The sequence below is a fragment of the Ambystoma mexicanum genome, chromosome 7q, assembly GCF_040938575.1.
Source record: "Ambystoma mexicanum isolate Mex_15411 chromosome 7q, UKY_AmexF1_1, whole genome shotgun sequence".
NCBI lineage: Eukaryota > Metazoa > Chordata > Amphibia > Caudata > Ambystomatidae > Ambystoma > Ambystoma mexicanum.
The window spans coordinates 527440699-527461780 of NC_090941.1; the positions used below are offsets into that span (position 1 = coordinate 527440699).

Here is a 21082-nt window from a genome sequence, read left to right on the forward strand (position 1 = left end):
GAGAAACAACGCAGCATTTAGCATTTCCCATTTGGGGCTCTCAGGCTCCCCACGGGGAGCCTGAGAGCCCCAAATGGGAAATCAGCTGTAAGCAGAAACACTACGTGGCATGTAAACACAACCGCGTCACAGCAGGCAGAAACACAACGCGGTTGTGTTGGAAAACGCTGCGGTTTTTCTTTCCGAGTTTCTCAGGCTCCTCCGTCCTCTGCGTATAGCACTAATGAAGGGAAAACCACCCAGCGGTAGCTTTTGTTTACTACAGCTGGCTGGCTTTTCCTTCATTAGTGCCGCAAAAGCAAAAGCCAGCATAGGAGGGCATCCATTTCACAAAATGGATGCGCCCATGTGCTTGCTTTTGCGAATTTTGAGCTTGAATAGCTCAAAATTTTACATAGGAAGTTTAAAAAAAGAGAATGCTAGTATTTTTTTTTATGTTGCCTATCTATTTTTTAAATAACATTTTTTACTAGACCATGGGCCTCATTACGACCCAGGCGGTAAGTTACCGCCTGGGTCGTACCTTTACCACCATGGCGTAAACTACGTTTACGCCATGGTGGTTGGCGGACTTACCGCCCCATTCCGAGGTTGGCGGGGCGGTAAGTCCCCAATCCCCATTTACCCTTCCCCATTCCCATTTTTGCCCCATAGGGCATAATGGGAGTGGGGAAGGCGTTAATTACGCCACCGTAAATTACGGTGGCGTAATTAACTCCATGGTCCCTTAGCGCCATGGATTTTAACACCTGCTAAAAGCAGGTGTTAAGTCCGCCATGGCGCTAAGGGACCTCGTACTCAGGCGGTAAGGGTCGGCGCTGTTTACGCCGCCGTAAAACCCTTACCGCCTGAGTCGTAATGAGGCCCCATGCCTTTAGTGTGTAGAAATGCATCTGAAGAAAACAGTTCCATTTTGCCTTTAGGTCAAACAGATATATGCTCAGTTGAGGGGGCATGATGCTACATGGACCCTTCCAATTGTCAAGGGGAGCACCTAAAAAATATATTTTGGATACAGAAGTCTGAGGTCCAATGGGGCCAGCAGTAAGAGGAATAAAGGTGTACATGAGATGGTGTGCTCACATTGTTCCATCACTGCCCTCCACCCCCAATCTGAGTAGCTTGAGCCACACTCCTTCTATGGGCAGCTGGGAAGCACATTCAGCTAAGCTTGCTCCTAAATCACCGGCAGGTAATCACATGATCTGTGATGTGACTCCCAATGTATGGTGTTAGGCTTCTTATAGATTGGATCCATGGGTCCCAGCTCAGATGTCCAATAAGGAAAACTTTCAAGGGTGGCTTTACGGTCTCAGCTTGTTAGAGCCAGATGGGGTTCGAGGGGGCCTTTGGAGTAATATTATTCAAGTGTATATAGTCCAGATTTTTTACATTTTTAAGATGATAGGTTGAGTATAAAAGCATGGACATTTTTATTTAGAAGTCACCAAATCAACTTTAGCGTTCCTTATACAAAAGGGCAAACTAAGAAAACAAGTCACCAAGCTTTTGTGGAAATACTATTATAATACCAATTCCGTCATGTGGTGTGCCCCAAGGAACTATAAAGGAGAAGCAGAGCCTTGAGCAGGCATGAATTATTCCTTTTTATTTACAATAAAAAACTCCCCACTGGCTTTAACCCACCGATCTTTCTGTGCCCACTCCATCACCCATCGGCCCCATGCTTCCCCACGCCTCCTGCCGGGTGCGTCGAGGAACTCTAACCATGGCTCCCCCGAGGTGCCCGGAAGCAGGCCCGCGTAAGAGTCACAGCCAACACGGCAGGTGGCGATGTGCTGATGCCACATGACCCCTCCCTTGAATTGCAAAACAACTAATTTACTATTCAATGAAATGTAAATGAGACTGCAATATTTGACATTAACTCTAACTTCAAAGTGCTAAAACTATTCTTTTGAAACCATCAGCAGTAATAGATTTATTAGGTCAACTTACAACAACAACTGAGCCTGTCATTTAGATATAATATTTAACTAAAGTCTCATATTTTGCTCAGCTTCTACTCGTCCCACAATCCCTCAAACCCTCTGGAATCCTCCCGCTCCTGTTTGTTTCGTGGGGCCTTTGGGAGCCACTGGACCTTCCTTCTGTATCAGAGAGTACTATCTGTGCGTTCATCTCTGGTCTATGATATGATATGATGAGGAATTTATAACTCACCTGTACACAAGTGTTTCTATCATCTCCCTAACCATTGCTCCCCAAGGCGCACAGCAGCCACAACCTCCATGGCAGGGGCTGATGTACCAATGCCACACGTTGGTACAAATGTGTAAAATGGGAAACAGTCAAAGACCGCAGGACATTCATGCATGGATTCTTGATCGCTCTGACGCGGCTTTAAGGGATTTCATGTTCGATGTACGCTCAGACACACTGTTTATAGAAGAGGCTTAATTCTCTCCAGCATCCCCACCCATCTGATGAATTAATCCCAGAAGTGAATGCCCCTCATGATGTTGACTGAACTGACTAATTTGTGAGCTGCGTTGCAAGGGAGCTGCGGGGCATATTTGCTGTGATATCCAGAAGGTTATGGAAATGTTCTGTGATAGCCCTTCCTTTATCAGAACCAATGTAGTAATTATTCTGTTCCTTTAATGACATAAAACACAAGCACATTTGTACATGTTATTTAGAAGGTACCCTCTTTAATTACTCCTTTATTCAACAATGTTCAAATGTTGCTACCTCAGCTATGACCGCCCTCCCATATTATATTTTTAAGAGATTTCAATTCACTTGCAGACAATTCCACTAAGTCAATGAAGGTTGAATTTTGCATTCTGCTGCAACTATAGACTCTGCGGCAGCATGTTTGGACAGTCACCCAAACTAAGGTAAGTATCTCAGATTTGATTATCTACCCTGTTGATTTAAATACCTGCACTGACCCAATATCACTGATTAGTCAGAACTTTACACTATATACCATTCAGTATTAAAAGGGGTTCATCAACTGAATTGGTCAAATAGAACAAGACAAAACATGTTGTTTATTTGAGGAATTGTCCAGTAACATTCTTCAAGGTTAAATAGCACATGGAGATCATTATTGGCCTCCTCTCAGCTAATCAGAATGCATAGAGTGCAGTCAATAAATACTGTTATTGACTGCATTCTGAATAGTCTGACTTCAGAAGCACACAGAGAAAGAACAATGCAACTTCCAGACATTATTTTGTTTAACAGCTCCCTCTCTGTGATGATATTTGCTCCCCACTGGAAAGCCCAGTTTGCCACACAAAAGAGAAGGTTAAAAAGTGGAAAGCTTTTTTATTAAATTACGCCTAATGCAAGTTTGCAATGAAAATGCTTCACTTACAAAGACACGCTTTTTTAAAATAAATATTACAAGATAAAAGTACATTTAATTTGCTAACCAGGTTTGAGTATTTATTTTATTCATTAGTAAACATGTTTTATTTACAACCACAACTCTGAAACCTATATTACCAAAACCACTATGTGCTAATAGCCTTATCGATCTCGCAAGGCGTGATTATCTCTTGGGGTGATGACTCTTCCCCAAATTATGGCCCGAGGCGAAGGCATTTTAAATAAATGAGAGCGTTAGAGGAAAGTCACATACTTCTGAAAACTACACAATAGAGGCAGACATTAACCAATCATTGACCCTCTGTAAGGCAGTAGGACACTGTGTGAACCTTTCGCTGAGCCATCAAAAAGTCCACTCTGCGCAGACATCTATAGCGATAATTAATTATTTTACAGACAACATATAACTTTTTGCATGGTATTGGATAGGGAATACACTCCAATGCTCTGTCCCATCTTCAACTGGTTACACAAGAGGTTCCCCCGTGATACACCTTTCAGTCTTTACAGGCCCATGGCGTCCTTGAAGTCATTTGATCATTACAGTAACATTATATGTAAAGTATTATTCACTGTCCCTAGGTGGGGCCATTGTAATTGAGTTTCAGGCACACATCGATAAAGCCAATCTCCTTCTATGATGTTAATCTGGTTCCAAGCCCCAGTGTGGTATTGGGGCAGTGGATCTCCAAGTGATGGAAGACGCACTTCAAATGCTGACCAGGGATGATGCCTACTTGTCGCTGCTTCTTGGTGACCTCTCTCATGATTCACCACGGAGCACAGTTTTCACACTAGCCCTTCTATGCTTATTGTGGAAGAGAAAAGTCCAGAAGTGGTTTACATCACTTTTACCTGAATTGAGCCAATTTCTCAAATCCTCCTACTTCCAACCCACAATAATTGTGCAGCGCCCCAGGGGACGAGCTTATCACACATGGTGTTTAATCTGCTTATCAGCAGCAGATAGATCTGGTGGCAGAGTAGGGTTCCCTGTACACCAATATGCAGATAAGACACTACAGTACCTAAAGGTAGCATTTGTGAAAGATATCCATCAAATAGACAGCTGTCTGAAACCCAGATGGCTGAACTCATGCTCGAAAGCCGAAGCCATTTCAAGTAATGTTTATGCCTTTCCTCAGGAGGGAATTGAGAGCAATATCAGACATATCTTAATGCCATGGCTCTTTGATCTTTTTGTCCAACCCTATCATCTGCCGCATATCCTTGAGTTTGTATGTTGTTGACCATCTTCTCAGCTTTGTTAGCCATGTTGCAAAGTAATGAACAACTGCAGTTCTAAACATTAAACAATATATCGTGACCAGCAGGTTTCGGTCGATGGTTCAAGCATTAGCACCTCCTCCCCTGAATGAGTGGAAAGCCTTGCTGATGGGTCTACTCAAGGTAACTCTTTCAACAATGAAGCCTGACCTTCACGTCGTGGAAAGTGTAATGTCATGGAAGAGAGAAAAGGATCAGATAAACTTGGGGTCTGATTTACAAAGAGTCTTTCAACGGAATTTACCCTCCCATTGTAAAACACTTTGTAAATCAGGCCCTTGAATGTGTACTGCTTGTCCAAGACACCAAGACAGATAAGCCTGCTTGCCTTCCCTATAAGACCCTGGATCAGGAAAGCATAGTTACTTAGCATGTAAAGTAAAGGAATCATGGCACAGTATTTAATACAGAGTAATGGAATTCTCAGACTTTAGGGAGAAAAGTTAGAAACTAGGACACAGGGACTTCAAGTTTTGCCCCTGCGCGGTAAGATACATTTCCAGTCTCATTGCCTCTCAGTATAACCCAATTGCATTTCCTGAAACAATTGGAAAACATTTTGTTTACTCAATGTCTTTCCATTTAGGAATATACATGTGACTGGCTTCGTAAAATGATTAGCAATGCTTGATGAATCAGTGTTAAGTTCTGGCTATTTGGATCAGGGCTATGGAGCCATTACACTATGCGCACCATTATACATTTTGTGGGATTCCACTGGTAAATCCAGCGGGATACCACCAACCAGTAAACTGTTCCTGTCACCTGGTCTGCCCAAAATTGCCAGCAGATTTCAAGTGGCGGGAAGGCTGGCAATACCCCATTTCCATGGAGTCTTATCGGACTCCCTGGGGTGATTGGTATAATATGATACGATATGTTATTTATAACACGCTTAATACCCCGAGGTTTCTAAGCACGGACCCGGGGATCGAACCTGTGTTGCTCCGTGTCATCTTGCTTCCAAGACGAGCACATTGCCGCTGAGCTAACCTCCCGAGATTGATGGTATTCCCGGCAGCGGTAATACCAGTGCTGGTAATACCGGCAGTTTTCTGCCGGTGGGGTGCGTAACTTACCTCCAGTTCTTCGCTGGAGCTAAATCAGCCCCCGCACTCGCAAATGTATAGTTTGCCGATGCAGAAATGTGCCGGTAAACGTTATTACCAGCATGTTATTTCGCCACTGGCAAACTTGTAATGAAGCCCATATGTTTTATGTTTTTTTCTCATAGAAGTATGTTTATATTGCGATTGACATAATTCATTTACAATTTTGTTGAAAGTTATCCTTCTGACTCCAAATAATCCACAGAAACAAACATGAAATGCACAGAATTTAGAAAGACAGCTTCATTATTGCAATATATACGGCCGGGAGGTCAACTGATTAGGAAACCAAAACCCAAAAGACCCTCATCCCGCCCACTCTGGGACTCAATATTTATAGATAAAAACCACAAAATTTGCATTTGAACAAATTAGTAAATGAAACATTTCATATTGTCATATCCTGTAAAAACACATCCTTCTCTCCCTGCTGGATCTGGACAGGGTTACACCGAAACAATGACCTATACAATTCTACATCGTTGGTCAGCACCTATTGCTGACATCATAAGAACAACCCTTAATGACGTTTTTAAACAATCCCTATGAAATTTTTACTAACTTGCTGCATGTCATCCTGAAAGTATCGCCATGCAGATGAACCAAACATAATTAGTGAGATTAGCTAAACCAGTGACCTGTGGCAACATTTAATTGTCAATTCCAGTATACGCTCCCATGGCTTCAGCTATTCACTCACCCAGATGGTTCCCACGTCTTGCTGTTCCTCATAGTAACATATTTCTGTAACTATCACATTGAAACATTAGCTTTGTATTCCGTGGAACCAACATTGGACTGAAACTATTTATCTTCCAATGAAGGTTTTATGAAAAAATGTGTCTGCAAATATCCTGACTCTGGGGCATATTTACTGGGGTTTTCTTTATTACCAGGCTATGTTATTTATGTGTACAGTGGCTCAGAAGCCCGCCATGGTGCAGTAACGTTTCAGGCCTGCTTCAGTATTTTGGCAATGGGTTGCTCTGCTTGTGGCATTGTTCTTCATTAGTGCAGGCCTATAGCAACAAATGTATTTTACTTCTTCCTGGTGTTCAGGACAAGACTCAATACTTTTCAACATGTTCAGTTTTCTTTTGGACAGTTCCAAGGGAAAAGGATGGCAAATTCTGCTTCTTGCAACAATGAGGACATGACTAATATTGGGATTGTTTGCCTCCTATCATGTACACTGACTGTGTGGCTTAGCTCTCTTTGAACGCAGCAGGAATTTCAGGCTTAATTTAAAGTGAACGGGGTGTTAGCTAAATGGCAAAAAATTGAGCCCTATCCAGTGAAAGATGATTGCACTTTTAAGGTGTCAGAAGAGTATTTCTGAGACCAATAACTAATGTATTTTGCTGTTATGCTTTCTGCTATGTATTTGGAAGCATAAAATGGTGTTGGCCTAATGAATCTAACTCGGCAATAACCACATTGTGTAATAGTGCTCTGATATGGCAGTGATATGGCATAGTTGTGTGCAACAATAAATAAATAAATAAATAAATATGTAAATAAATAAACAAAAACACATAAATAAATAAATAAACAAATGAATAAATAAACCTGTTTGGTAGTGGATATTATTGCAAGTCAGGTTGGTTACTGATGGGAGAATTTTTTTTTTTTTTAGAGTTGTGAACCTTATTCATTTACTGAAATGAATATAGTGGGTTGGATCCAATATGTTTGGTGTACAACGAAGTAAGCAGACTTTTGTAAGTGTAAGGATGAAACAATGTCAGACTAACAAATGCATGTAAATGGACGTTTTTTTAAAGAGTTATAGCAGGATCAATGTTTGGCTATTTCAATAATTACATAGAAAGTATATCAAAGGACATAATTACATAATTCATCAGAGACATACAGTAAATTCTTACATGACAAATACAAAACCAATAATAGGCATTGTAGAATAAATATTACACAAACAGTCAAAGACTAAATCATACATAATATCGTATTCATGACACACATGTCTTTTTGGTCATTCAGGGACAATGGAGATACTCTAGAACAAAAAATATTGCACCTTGCGCTGCTCTCAAAGGACCTATGATTGGTCACATTATAGCTGAAAGGCATAGTCGTTATCATGTCGCCTTCTTCAGGACCAAATCTTTTCACTGATTGAGGGGACCTGGAGAGGGTTGGTGGTGAGGACAGGGTGAAGCATCATTTTGTCCACTAGATCTGGTTGTTGTGCCACCATTTCCCAAACAATAACTGCATCTGACCGTGAAGGGCAGTATTGGTTCCCTCGCCGGGGAATGAGTTAAGTCTTTCTCTCCCCCCTCCCCATCTACAGAATTCCCTCCCCACCCTCCCACCTCCACTTACCTTCTTTTCTGCCCATTTTGGGAACGGACACTCTGGGGACACTTCTGTCCCCAGCGCATCCGCTGCGAATCTCCAACAGGCCCTCATGGAAAGGGAGAAGGGACTCCACGTAGTCCCTTCTCTCCTTTCCATGTCGGCCACTTTTTTTGGTTTACTTTGTTGCCTATTTTTTGAATGGCCGCCATGGAAGGGGAGAAGGGACTACATGTAGTCCCTTCTCCCCTTCAATGGTGCCATTTTGTTCGTTTACTTTTTTTAAAATAATTTTCAATGGCCACCATAGAAAGCTAAAAGACTTTGATTTCCCTTCCCTGGTGGCCATTTTTGACATTTTTTTTTCTGTTCCGAAACGCTGTAGTGTAAAATGCTTTAAGTACCCCGGTCTTACGGGCAGGGGTACTAATAGCAATAATCCCCTCACAGGGGAGCATTGTTTGTTAAGGCCCTCACTTCATTCAAGCCTGTAACTATGGGCCCCTGAAGTGGTAATGCCCCCCCCCTACTCGGGGCTTATTGTTGTTAGTACCCCGGCCAATAAAACGGTGGTACTTAAAGCATTTTATTTTATGTTCCGAAACACCATAGTGTTTTGGGAACAGAATTTTTTTTTAAGAAAATGGCCACCAGGGAAGGTAAAACAAAGTCTTTTTTGGAAAAAAGTAAACAAACAAAATGGCCACCATGAAAAGGGAGATGGGACTACAGGTAGTCCCTTCTCCCTTTCCATGGCGGCCATTCAAAAAAATAGGAAACAAAATAAAACAAAAAAGTACTAATAGAAATAATCCCCTCACAGGTGGGCATTACCACTTCAATTAATGCCCCGGGGCCTTTGTTAAAACCCTCACTTCACTAGGACCTGTAACTATGGTTCCCGGGACATTACCTGATGTGGTAATGCCCCCCTGCTCGGGGCTTATTGCTTAAGTAATGTATTTTTTATGATGCTGTCAGTTATTGAAAGTTGGCATTCCCCCTAATTATAATTAAATAACCAAATAAGAGACACTAATGAACACACCCCAGTAGGGAATGAGACCAGGAGCAAGTGCACGTGAGGTAAAAGAAAATACTTTATATAAAGTTAGAATGGGGCACACAGAGGACTCTGCTACTCCGAGAGCGCTCTGCCCAAACACCAGAAAATACATGTTATAGTACAAAAAAGACGTCATCTATGACATGTACTGTAGGGCATACATTAAGTCGTGATTATTGCACAAAGGGGACAGGACAGTATCGATGCTGTAGGGTTGGTGCTCCCGGATTGGCTGGTGCAGAACTGGCTACTTCGTGGTGCACACGGCTCAGCTGGGCTCATCTGGGCGGAGTGCAGGGTCAGGCAATGTCCACGTCACTGGGTTTTGTTCTATCTAACATCTGCCCTTTGGCCACACTTATCTTAACATAATTCATAGACCTTAACATGCAATATTTGGATACTCAGACATTTGACCTGAACGATAAAAAGTAAGAGTACATGGGTACAGGTGTCTTATCTACTGCAATATATCAGTATCACATTCATCAATTGTTTCATTAGATGTATTATGGGCGTTTTTACTGTTTGCTAGTACAAGGAGAATATATGGCTACACATGGGATTAGTGTTGGGGCGAACTGGAGTGGCACACGGGTGAAGGTCACGCACCCGTTACATCAAACGAGGGGTGAGGTTAGGGGGCTTGTGGTCTATATTTCTTTAGAAAAAGTCTGCTGGTGCGGAGGCAGGTTTGTGGAGACAGATGTTTATTTTCCAGGACCAGGCTTTGGCCCGGTCACACACAGGGCAGTGATGTAAAAGGAAGAAGAGAGATATCGTGTTTAGCTGTTACTTTTTGCACCCATGCTTCCTTGAGAACAGGACAGCCCCGGAGATGGCAGAGTGGAGGAGGTGGGGGGGTTGGCATGCTGGCTGTGCGCGGAGAATGAAGGGGAGAGGTGCAGGGCTGCATTCAATGTTTTTGTACGGACCACTAGAAAATGGAGTTAGTAGTAAATACAAAATGGTGTCTCATGGTTAATGGAACATGCACAGTTATGGGTCATTCAATGGTGGCCCCACGCCTTGGCCAGAGGTGTGCTTCCAACCACGGATGAGCATATTGTGTGTGTATTTTGGAATGAAGGGAGGGGGGCCTGGGAGGCCCTTCCTCCCATACATTATACTGAGGATAAAATTGTTATTTTTCAGGACAAGTTATTGAAAAGTAAATGGTATTTTGTAACCTATAGGAAGGGTGTAGATTGAAAATGCAGGGTGCATTAAGTGTACACATCTAGCAAAGCTTTAAAATGTAATGACATGTTTTCTGTGATAAAGTGGGGCATTTCCTTTAAAAGGTTAGTACCCGGCAAGAGGGGCGTGGTGTCCTCACAGCCAATGGGGATGCTCAGAAGTTGGTAATCCCTCCACCCTCAGCCTCCTCAAGGCTAGCGGGCGCCATCTCCGCTCACCGGAAAATGAAGTAAGTCTTTCCCTCTCCCCTCCTCCATCCACAGAATTCCTTCCTCACCCTCCAACCCCCACTTACCTTCTTTTCTGTTCATTTCAGGAGCTGAGGCGCTGGGAACACTTCTGTCCCCAGCGGGTCTGCTCCCGATCTGCGACAGCCCGTCATGTAAAGGAAGAAGGGACTACAAATAGTCCCTTCGGTCCTTTCCATGGTGGCCATTTTCCTATTTTTTGAATGGCTGCCATGGAAAGGGAGACTAAATCTGTTTTCCCTTTCCATGGTGGCCATTTTGTTTGTTTACTTTTTTGAAAATGATTTTCAATGGCCACCATGGAAAGGTAAAACAGATTTAGTTTTACCTTTCACAGTGGCCATTTTTTGACATTTTTATTTTCTCTTCCGAAACGCTAGAGCATTTCGGAACAGAAAAAAAAATGCTTTTAGTACCTTGGTTTTACGGACTTAGCTCTTGCCTGCTACTATGGGCCCTGGGGCATTACCTGGAGTAGTAATATCCCCCTGCTCGGGATTTATTGCTTACATATCACTTGAACGTCAACATTTTGGTGCAATTATTCTTGACTTTTTGGCAGAATACCTCCAGTCATTGGAGAGTCGCATCACATTAAGGACACTTGCTATAAATGTGATAGCCACTATGTGCCCTTACAAAACCGCCTTTATCTCTGAGTCTTTGTGCAATGCCTATTCCTCCATAGACTTCCATTCCTGTTGCTATTCTGCTCATCTATGTGGTTCTACTGTGCCTTCTCCCCTATGCAACCTATTTGTCTGATCTTCTGGACAATGGGGTTGCTTTCTCAAACTGTAGATTAAAGGGGCAACAAAAGCAGTAGTGCACAAATCACTTCCCTTGCTCATTCTCCTGTAACCCAAGGAACATGTCTGTACAGCATTTACCTTATGAAGGACCCACCTCTGACCAGAACACTTCCCTGCAATACTCCTCATGACCCCAACTGTGGCTCTATATGTATCCTCCTTCACGTTTATGTCCATATTCTGGATACACAGTAGCTACCATATGAACTTGGCAAACAAACCAGCACTTATTTCCTCCCACCCCAATCAGTAGATATCTCCACAAGCATTACCCATCTCAAAGAATGATCTTCACATATGTGAGTGAAATCAGGAGTTTCAGAGAGACGGGTCAATACAACCTGGAAGTTGCTGGGCAGGAATTACAGTTTTCTTGTGATTACTTTCCAAATGGGAATGCCATATGACTGCTACTGTGGATGCACTCCTTCCATTCTTAGCCTTGCAATTCACGAGTGTAGACCAACTTACCAATGTGCTGGCAAATGAGTCTGGGTAAATAAATAATGTGCTGGCAACTATGTCTGGATGAATACATTCAGCCAAAAAAACCAAATCACTAAATGTTCACTATGTTCAGGTGATTCATGTTCTGCAAACATTTAAGAGAGTCAGGTGACAGATTCATATTAAGCTAATGACTATTCTTGCTGATTGAGGGTTGCTGTAAAAGTTGGGTTGAAAATGCCATACCTTTTCCTGCCAGTACCTGTTCAAAGCAAAGTATAAAGTTAATAGGATAGGTCAGCAGTTCAGATCTTTTAGTGCCAGTTAAAGTCCCTAAATAACCAATTGCTTGCATTTTGTTTTTCCTTAATATAGTTAATTAACCTTTTTATAACACACCTAATACCGGAGACAAGGGGCCGAGATTCGAACTTGTGATGCTCTGTGTGGGCCTGCTTCAAAGACAAACACATTGCCCCTGGGCTATCCTCCCAGCCGTAATATAGAAACCAAAATTAAGTATTTGTTTGCAGCTGAAAACTTTTTTGCTTTTGTAAATCAAACACTTAGCACACAATTTACAAAAAGTAAAGTAACCATCTTCTTGACTTATTCTACGGCTCAATGAAAATGAGCCTTTTGATATTTGTCAGTTGTATGTACTGATGAAGGAGGCTGAAGCGGATGGATTATGAGGTCTGTAAGTGGAAGCGCCCCTTCAAGGGCTTGGAGCTGGCTTTTGATGTCAGATGTGAATGCTGGAACGATGGAAACGTGCTTAATGTTGGAAGGTGGCGAGTTTCAGCGCTTGGAGGCAGGATAGGTGAAAGAGTAGAAGTGAGGGGCAGTGCAAGGGGAGGTGGGGCAGTGGCATTAGCGGTGGTGTAAACAGGACAGGCTGCTGAGTATAGGGGGATAGAGGTAGCAGATTGGGAGGGGGTGTATTAATGGATAGATTCGAAGACCAATGGAAGACATTTTAATCTGGATTGAAGATGCATAGAGTGCCAGATGGCATGACGATGGTGGACAGGAGTGGTAGAAGAGTGTGGGTGGCTGTAAGGAGTGTGAGTTGAAAAGTCAATAACTTTGTTTAGTGGGACAGATGAGTAGGGACGGGCAGGCCCAGGCAGAGGAAGGAACAGTAGTGAAATCTGTGGTGAGCGAGAGCAGCAATGAGAGTTTTAGTGGACTGGTAGGTGAGGTGAGGGCAGATCTTCCTAGTGCTAATTGGGAGCAGTGTATCTGGTGGAGGTATACAACTGGTCAAGTTTGGGTTTGCTGTAAAGGAGGACCCAGAGTTTTTCCAACCTTGGGAGTAGGTGAGAGGAAGTCAGGGGGTACGGATATGAAAATTGCTGGATTCGGATGCTAATCTCTTCAATGTTGGTGGCGTTCTGCATGGGACAATGAATTTGAAACTAGTGGCGCATAGTGGAGTAGCAATGCAGGGCTGTTTTCTAAAAAGTGCTATTTACATGCAGGGGACTGTCATCCATAGCACGTTCGTGCGGTTGGGAGCCCGGCATGACATTTTCAAACAGACCAACACAACGTTTTTCCATACAAGATAGATCTGCAGTGGGTAGAAACATAAGAGGGGTTTGAGTAAGACACGCCTCAATGGAGTGGGGAGCCGAAGCCGTATCTTCAGGCAGAGTGTGGGTGTTGCAGTGATCAAAGTAATAGGGGGGTAAACAGTGTTACAGGAAACAGAGCAGTGTGGCTGCATAATAGTCAATATTTGCTGGGGAATCTTCAGCTGGCACAACAGTTGGTAAATCATTTCAATGATTAATCATTGTCGTACTGTGCGCTTATGGGGAATTTAAGTCAACATTCGTAGCTGTCATTTTGAAATATTTCTGTCTGATAGCAGAGTTTCTTAGCTTGAACTTAGTAAATAAGTGGGCAAGGTTAGCCAGGAGCCTCCAAGTCCGAATCGTGCATCATGTTTGCGAACCCCGAATCATGAACCATGTTTGCGAACGTAAGTAAATTAGAACTAGAAGTGGGGAATTAGCTCACCTCCCAGCAGCGGAGATGGCTCGCTGAAAAAAAGAGAGCAACCAATAAAAGAAATACGTGGAGATAAGGTCAACTTCTCAAATCCTGGGCTTAAGCAAAATACATGCAAATATAACAAAAAAGCGGAAAAAAGTACAACAGTAGTAAACCGTATAAAGAATCAAATCAGGAACAAATAAACAAGATATGATAAAAACAGGGAGATAAAGGCAAGCTTCTCAAATCATGAAACACCCAATATAAAAATGTAAAAATACACAACGGATAGAGAATAAAAGATTTTGCACATAGCATAGCTATGCATAGCTAATAACCTGAAAGAAAAGTGCCCAAGAGCACAGCGTAGCTAACAACCTGAAAGGGAAACGCCAAGGAGAGGCGATAAAACCACAATGGGTGCAGACAATACACCCTACCAGGTGCGACATGGAAGCAGGTGTGTGGGCGAGTAAACAGAGTAGTGCGGCTGGCAAGACCGGGCTAAAACTGCCTGGCTGAGCAGTGTGTGCTAGGCCAGCCGAGCGGCCTCCTAGCACACACTGCTCACCCAGAACACTACCACGGAATGTGGTGAGCTGTGGCGGCAAAGTGACAGATGTGGCGAAGAAATTCACACTGGCAATCGCCGGAGGGGAAGGAGCCGTGGGACGTGACGTGAGCTGCAACGGCAGCTGCCGCATCCTGGTATCTAAAGCAGAACCGGAAGCTAACCTGCGTTCGAGAAGAAGGCTTGCAAGAGGCTGGAAAGGGTTATCTTACACAAAGTCTTAAAGCAGCATTAGATTCTTATTTGCAGTTGTAACTGTTAGGCAAGATTGTATGCAGTACCCTTTTGGTGCACTACAATAACCTTAACCTCCTGGCAATCGGGACCCAATCTTTGGTATAAGTCTGAACTACACAAGTTGGTAGTGTGGCTGAGCAGCCAGGCTTATCTCTAGAGTGGTCAATGTGAGAAGTAGTGTTGTGACACAGAGTTTCACAGTACAGTTATTGAATACACTCAAGGTTTCTAAAAAAAACAATTATTAATTGATTTCACAGTCAGTTGTATAAGCCTTCTTCAGAAGGGAGCAATATTTAGGTAACAATTAAAATACACTTCAAAACACACTCTTAGTTTCTCTAAATCAGATAATACCCATTGGGGATGGCACACAGACACTTCCCACACCCTCAGGTGACTTAAATAGCTAAGGCACTGTGGACATTGATTTATCACTGGTACAATTAGAGCAATACTGAGTTTGGTGTAAAAGATAGAATAGAAGAATACAACAAAGGTTTACAAATAATTCATAAAAAGGTAAGTACTTTTGAAACCTTCCAATGTTCAGTTAATTAACCCTTTCCTGGGGAAAAGATAAAGCACAGAGTCAGAGGTAAGAAGAGTCAGGGAGCCAGGACAGCCAATATTAATTGCACAATGTCAAGGGGAGCTGAAGATCTTCTTTGCAGGTAGGTAAAATGTCTGGCACAAGGTTTTTTAGAAATGTTTGTAGCAAATAGAACACTTGAAGGGCCACAAGCTGGGAGGCTTGTGAGGGGCAAAGCTTTAGCAACTCTGCAAGGTAACCAATACAGGTGTCAAATGAGAGCAAGCAAGGTTGCACAACAAGAGGTAAGTCATCTTAGACTTTACAGTACCTCTGGTTAGAAGAAATGGTTCCAGCTGGCTTCTGTTCCTGTACAACTCTGCAGATCCGGTTGTTCCTGAGCCTCAGTCGTGGGGACAAGATGGAGGACGTCTGGGGACTCCTGCTCTGCAATGGGACGGTCACCAGCAGCAATGGGAAAACTTCAATTCAGCGGTCCTTCAGTGTTTCAGCTCTTCGCGTCTGACAGCAAATAGCAACACTGTGGTTCTCGGATACCAATTCAGACTTTCCTTGCTTCTGGGGTCCAGCACTCTGTTGAGGTGGCTCAGGCTTGTTTAGTCCTGCACCAGGGAAGTCCGGAGGATCTTCCTAGTTCTCGGGTCTGACTTAAAAGAAATGCAAACAATCTGGCATTCCTCTCCCTGGCACTTCGGTTCCAGCAGCAGCAGCAATGGAAATACAGCCAGCTTCGAGAGAATGTTCAGACGGGCTTACTTTGAAGTCGATTGGTTCCATCAACTCAAAGGGAGAAGTCGTCCTTGCAGGGCTTCTCTAGTCGAGGTGAATTTGGAGCTTCAGCACAGCAGCAGGGCTTCACCAGGCAAACCAATGGTCAAGGAGTTGCAGCAGGCATCTCTTCCAAGTTATTCTTCGGATTCCTTCATCCAGTGGTTGACTCTGCCTTTTATGCAGGTTTCTCCCATTCATTCCAGCCTAGCTGTCAATCACGCAGCAGGGTGGCTGTCCTTGCCGGACAGCCAGCCAGCCAATTACCTTTGGGTGCACTCCTGTAAACAGGGGTATTAAGCACAGGGAGTTTCGGGCACCTCCCTCACTTCCTGACGCTGCCAGCCAAAATTAACAAAGGGACCAAACCTGGTTGGCACACAGAGTAAATCCCATGAAGGGCCTTTCCAACAAGAAATGGCAAAAAAAGAAGACCGGGCCATTTTTTCAAAATGGGCACCCGCAAATGAAGCCCACGGTAAAAACACACAATGGTAGTAAAAAGTAAACCACTGCCACCAGCCATTAATTTTTAGAAAGGGTAACATAAAAATGTTACATGAGAAACTATACAAAGGGGATACTAAGTATCACCCTATTGTAAGATACTGTGTGCTGGGTCTAGACATTTACAAAATGTAAGTAAAGTCAATTTCACTTCACTGCTCTTGGAAACAGTAGTTTCACCAAGAGAAGGTATTTAAACCTGTGGGAAATCTAAGAGACTTACTTCCCTGTGTCACGACACTGAAGGTGCTGTGTGACAGAATGCAATGATGCCTATGGAGTTTATCAGACTCCACAGGTAAAAGAAACACAGAAAACACATAGAATTAAAAGTACAAGGTTCAGCAAATGATCTGGGGGTCTCTAAGGTGGGAGGAATTTAGCAGTAAAATGAACTGAAAATTCTCCCTAACAGTAACATTGGATCCACTGAAACCATGTTTGTTTTTATGTTTCTCTATCCTACCTAAAACCATGTACCATCAGGGCTCAAGTCGAGGGTACATGTGGGGTATGGATTCCTCCCACTTTATTCAAAAGTTGGACTCAGTCCCCCCAGCTAAAATGAGAAACATTGAATGTCCTCTTTGAATTTATGAATTAAAGCCAACCCCAGGGATCAAACTGCAGTTGGCAGATTTGTAGGCCAGAGACTTCACCTCTGCACTCTATAACCTGATGAAAAATAACAAACAACTAAAGGTGAAATGTCCCATCTCGGTATTGCAAGTCCCAGGGAAATATTTGTATTGGTTCTTAGTGTTTATAACATGCACACCTTTTAAAGTTTTCTAAAACGCTACTAATAGAAAATATCCTCTCTCGGTTTTGTGTGTGTGTTGATCTTATGAAAGGCAAATGCCATTTGTCCGTTTCAATTTGAGTAGTTATGTAAAGCCAATTTAATGAAATGTGCATATTTCACCTTGATATGCTAATTTCTGGCGACGTCCCTTTCCATTGCGTTTGTTGATGAGTCCCCCACTATAATTTTTAGGACTGACCCCTGTGTACCATTACAAAGGTATCTTGGTTTCAGGCCGTGCCCTCTTGCTCTGTTTTATCCTTAATCATTGCCTGATATTATCACCTGCCTGCAATAGGAACATTCATGATCACGGCTCTTTGCCTCAGGCCTATACTGTATAATCGAGTATGAGGAAAACTAGAATGTTAATCCTAAAATTACGAAGGGCAGCCTAAAGGATTTTACCTTTCATTTTGCTCGGCTAGGTCATTATTTATGATGATAACTGAATGAGTGAATTCACAATATCATATGGATTTCATAATGTAGTTTGTGTATATTGTGCTGGTTTGTAATGTGTCATTTTATTGACTATGATGTCTTGCTAGACGAAGTATTAAGGGGCTTCTTGCATTGACTTTACAGTCAATGCTACTGCATAGATGCCATGGCCAAGTATGTGTTAATGTATAACGTTGCTTGTTTATGTTGCTTTTGTGGAATAGGTTTGTCTTCCGAAAATAAGCTGAACTGAATTGAATCGAAAGAGGAAGTGCTTTTCCAAATTCACAAATTGCTCTTGTGACTCTGTAATGTTGCCAACTACGGAGTTGGGAGCGGAATCTAATATGCCCGCTATATTTGTGTCTAATATGCAGGAAATATCATTTGCCAGAAATCCTGGCTTCCTTTCAGTGAACCGAGAAGAAACATTGAACCAATTACCTTTCCCTATTTCTGAGTTGTTAAACTGCTGCTGAAGTGCACGTGACAATGATCCTGGTACGCCTCATTAGATGTGGCTGTTGCTTCTCATCAGGGCCCCCAGAAGACTGTCCTAAATGAACCCTGGGATGGATCAGCTAAAAGTCCACCTTAGCCCGCAGAGCACAGAATTAGAGGCTACTACTGAATAATTGAAGTTGCTGCTACTGCAGCTCTTGCTTTTTCACACCCTTAATCTACAGGCTGGCATATATTAAGGACTGGATGGCTGCACACATTGCAAACCAAAGTGTATAAAATTATTGCAAGAGAGAGAGAGAGGGAGAGAGAGAGGTGGAGCGAGAGACGGAGAGAGAGAGAGATCTCTCTCCATCTCTCTCTCTCTCTTCCTTCTCTCTCTTTTCTCTCTCTCACCTACTGTTTCCCCAGAACCTCTAAAGCCACAACCGAGATCCACTGTGTATGGTCTGTGGCCATGCCAATTAGCAATTATGACTGGGACGGATACGCGACCCTGTCCCAGAACCCCAAGACGCCCCTGATGGACCCACTTGGCATTAGCTCTGGCCATGCCAAGTGGCTACTTTGATTGAGGTAGTGGTATGTTCCCTGTCCTGGAAACACTCAAAGACCTCAATTGGTAGCATTGAGTGTGGCCAGGTGCCATGGCCTGTGGCCATAGCAAATGGGAATTTTGCCTTCATAGGACTTTCAATCTAGTGTCCAAAATGTATGCCCATGTGCCGGCCGTAAGCTCCTGAAGTGGTCAGTGGGCATGTCTTGTGGACCACTTCCACTGGCACTTCACGCCCAAAATTGGCCAGGGCTTGCATTCATGGCTTGTGAGCCCTGTGGCTAGGGTATAGTCTCCTGCCATGCCATGGGTCCACCCAAGAACTAGAAAGAGGCCAGTGGCCTGGCCTACAGCCAGGCCCCATCGCCACATTGTCTCCAATGGCGGCCTGTGACCCCACACCTAAGTAGCCTGTGGGATGTCCAAAAATTGATTTGTGTGTCCACAGATAGTTCAAGGCAGACCCAGCTATCACTAATCAATTCTTTTGTATGTTTGGACATATTTAAAAAAAAAAAAAAACACTGGATGAATTATCACAAAATGTACTAAAGCATGCTTTTGAGACCAGATGCGTAATCCTTATGAAGGTTTGGCGCAATTGTGTCTAGCAGTTTGTGCTGTAGGTCAGAGCAAACATTTGTCTATGGTGAATGAATTAGAAAAGGTGTCTTTTGGAAACCCCTGTGGATCTATGCATCTTTGTCGAGTGACACCTTCCCAATTGCAAGTTCCTATACATTAGTTTCCTGTTCAGACCCTGTTCTTGATTACCCAAATTTACATCCTATTACCGGGCATCAAAATTGAAAAAGGACTTTGTTGCTATGTTTGCTTGTCTAATAGTTCATGTTGGCAGGCTAGTCATTAGCAAACTGTTCAGGAAAGCTTGTTGATGTATGTCTTTGGTAAAGAGTTAAATTGCCATTTCCGGGAACATGTCTCACTTCCTATGGGTTCATTATGGGTAATGCCGCAGGGCACCCAGGCAAGACGTGGTAACAGCTGTACCATGACAGCAGGCTCAGGGTGGGGGGCGCAGGCCCGCTCGAGCCAACGCCCCCCACGCAGTGTAAAACTGGCCCAGAGACACGCTGTCTCGGGGACAGTAAGAACGGACGGGCAGGGTGTGATTTCACACCTTGCTCGTCCGCAACACAAAGGGGTGGGAGAAGCCACCCAAGACAAACGGCAGGAAGCTCTGCCAGAGCAAAAGGTGCCCCCATCCCCTAAGGGGGTGGGGGACTCAGACAGTCGGTTCCGTGCCGGCCTGGGGGCTGGGTTACAGCTCCCAAGAAAGCACCTACGTGCATATAAGAACAGCGCTGGTGGACAAGACACCAGCAGTTTTGTGGACCCTAGACGGGGACCCAAAACACAAAGGGAAGTGCACTGTGACGTCAGTGCCTTCCAGAACTCACTTTTTCCGAATCAATTTCGCTGTTTATTCAGCGTGTGGACTCGGGTTTTGGTGAAGAGCCCAAAGCATCCCGGCCGGTGGGGTATCATTTTCCTGGTAAACCGGCGCCGGCAGAACACAGACGGCAGCAGCTTAAACCCCTTTCATCGGACCGAAGACGGCAGGACAACAGACATAACAGCGCAGTGCTGCAGCAACGCCCAGGCTGAGGAACCGTGACTTATTCAAGCAACAAGAGAGCGTATTCGCCCAAATTCAAGTCGGCGGCAGCATCTTCAAGTAAGTCACGCTCCGGCAGCAAAAGCCTAAGCCACGCAGGAGAAACGAGTGGCGCGGGACGGACATAGAAACAGCCCGGTTTTAAATTGTTTGTTGGACTAAGGGGGGGGTTTATAATTAACAGTCGCTCGGGTAGCACAGCGAGTAGATTGCTCGCTCTACAGAGCCTGCCAACACAGTTTTGAGTCCCGGCAGTGTCAAAAAAATCAGCCGTTTCATTTTATTGCAGAAGGATCCACATTTCCTTCACCCTTCCCCACAGGCCGGCCAAGTGGCACCGCAAACAGTGCACTTGCCTCGACATCCGTACAGAGCCAGCAGACGCATTTTGAATCCCTGCAGAGCCAAAATCGGCCCCGCATACCCCCACGGTCGATAAAGAAGCACCACACACTGTGGTCATCATAAAGCACCGCGCAGACACCCGAGGGTCAGCAGCGCTACATAAACCCTAAATTAATTTAAAACATACAAAAAACGCACTGCCCCCCCTGCCTTACATTTTTCCTATTGAAAGCGGGTAGAGCTTACGTGACAGCGGGACAGTGCATGCGAACGCAGGTTTTAAAGCACGGCCGCTCTCACGTGTGCTTATCAGCAGCCTGAGGTTGGAACAAACATCAGC

General features: G+C 43.8%; 1 protein-coding gene across 2 annotated transcripts in view; it reads left to right on the forward strand.

Annotated features, from left to right (window-relative positions):
* The window catches only part of ERICH6B (glutamate rich 6B), a 2074788-nt gene that overhangs the window by 81489 nt on the left and 1972217 nt on the right, over positions 1 to 21082 (forward strand). For both annotated transcript variants that reach the window (XM_069640454.1, XM_069640457.1), the window contains exon 2: positions 2773 to 2864. The gene's annotated coding sequence lies outside the window, so the exon portion shown is untranslated. The remainder of the gene's footprint in view (positions 1 to 2772; positions 2865 to 21082) is intronic.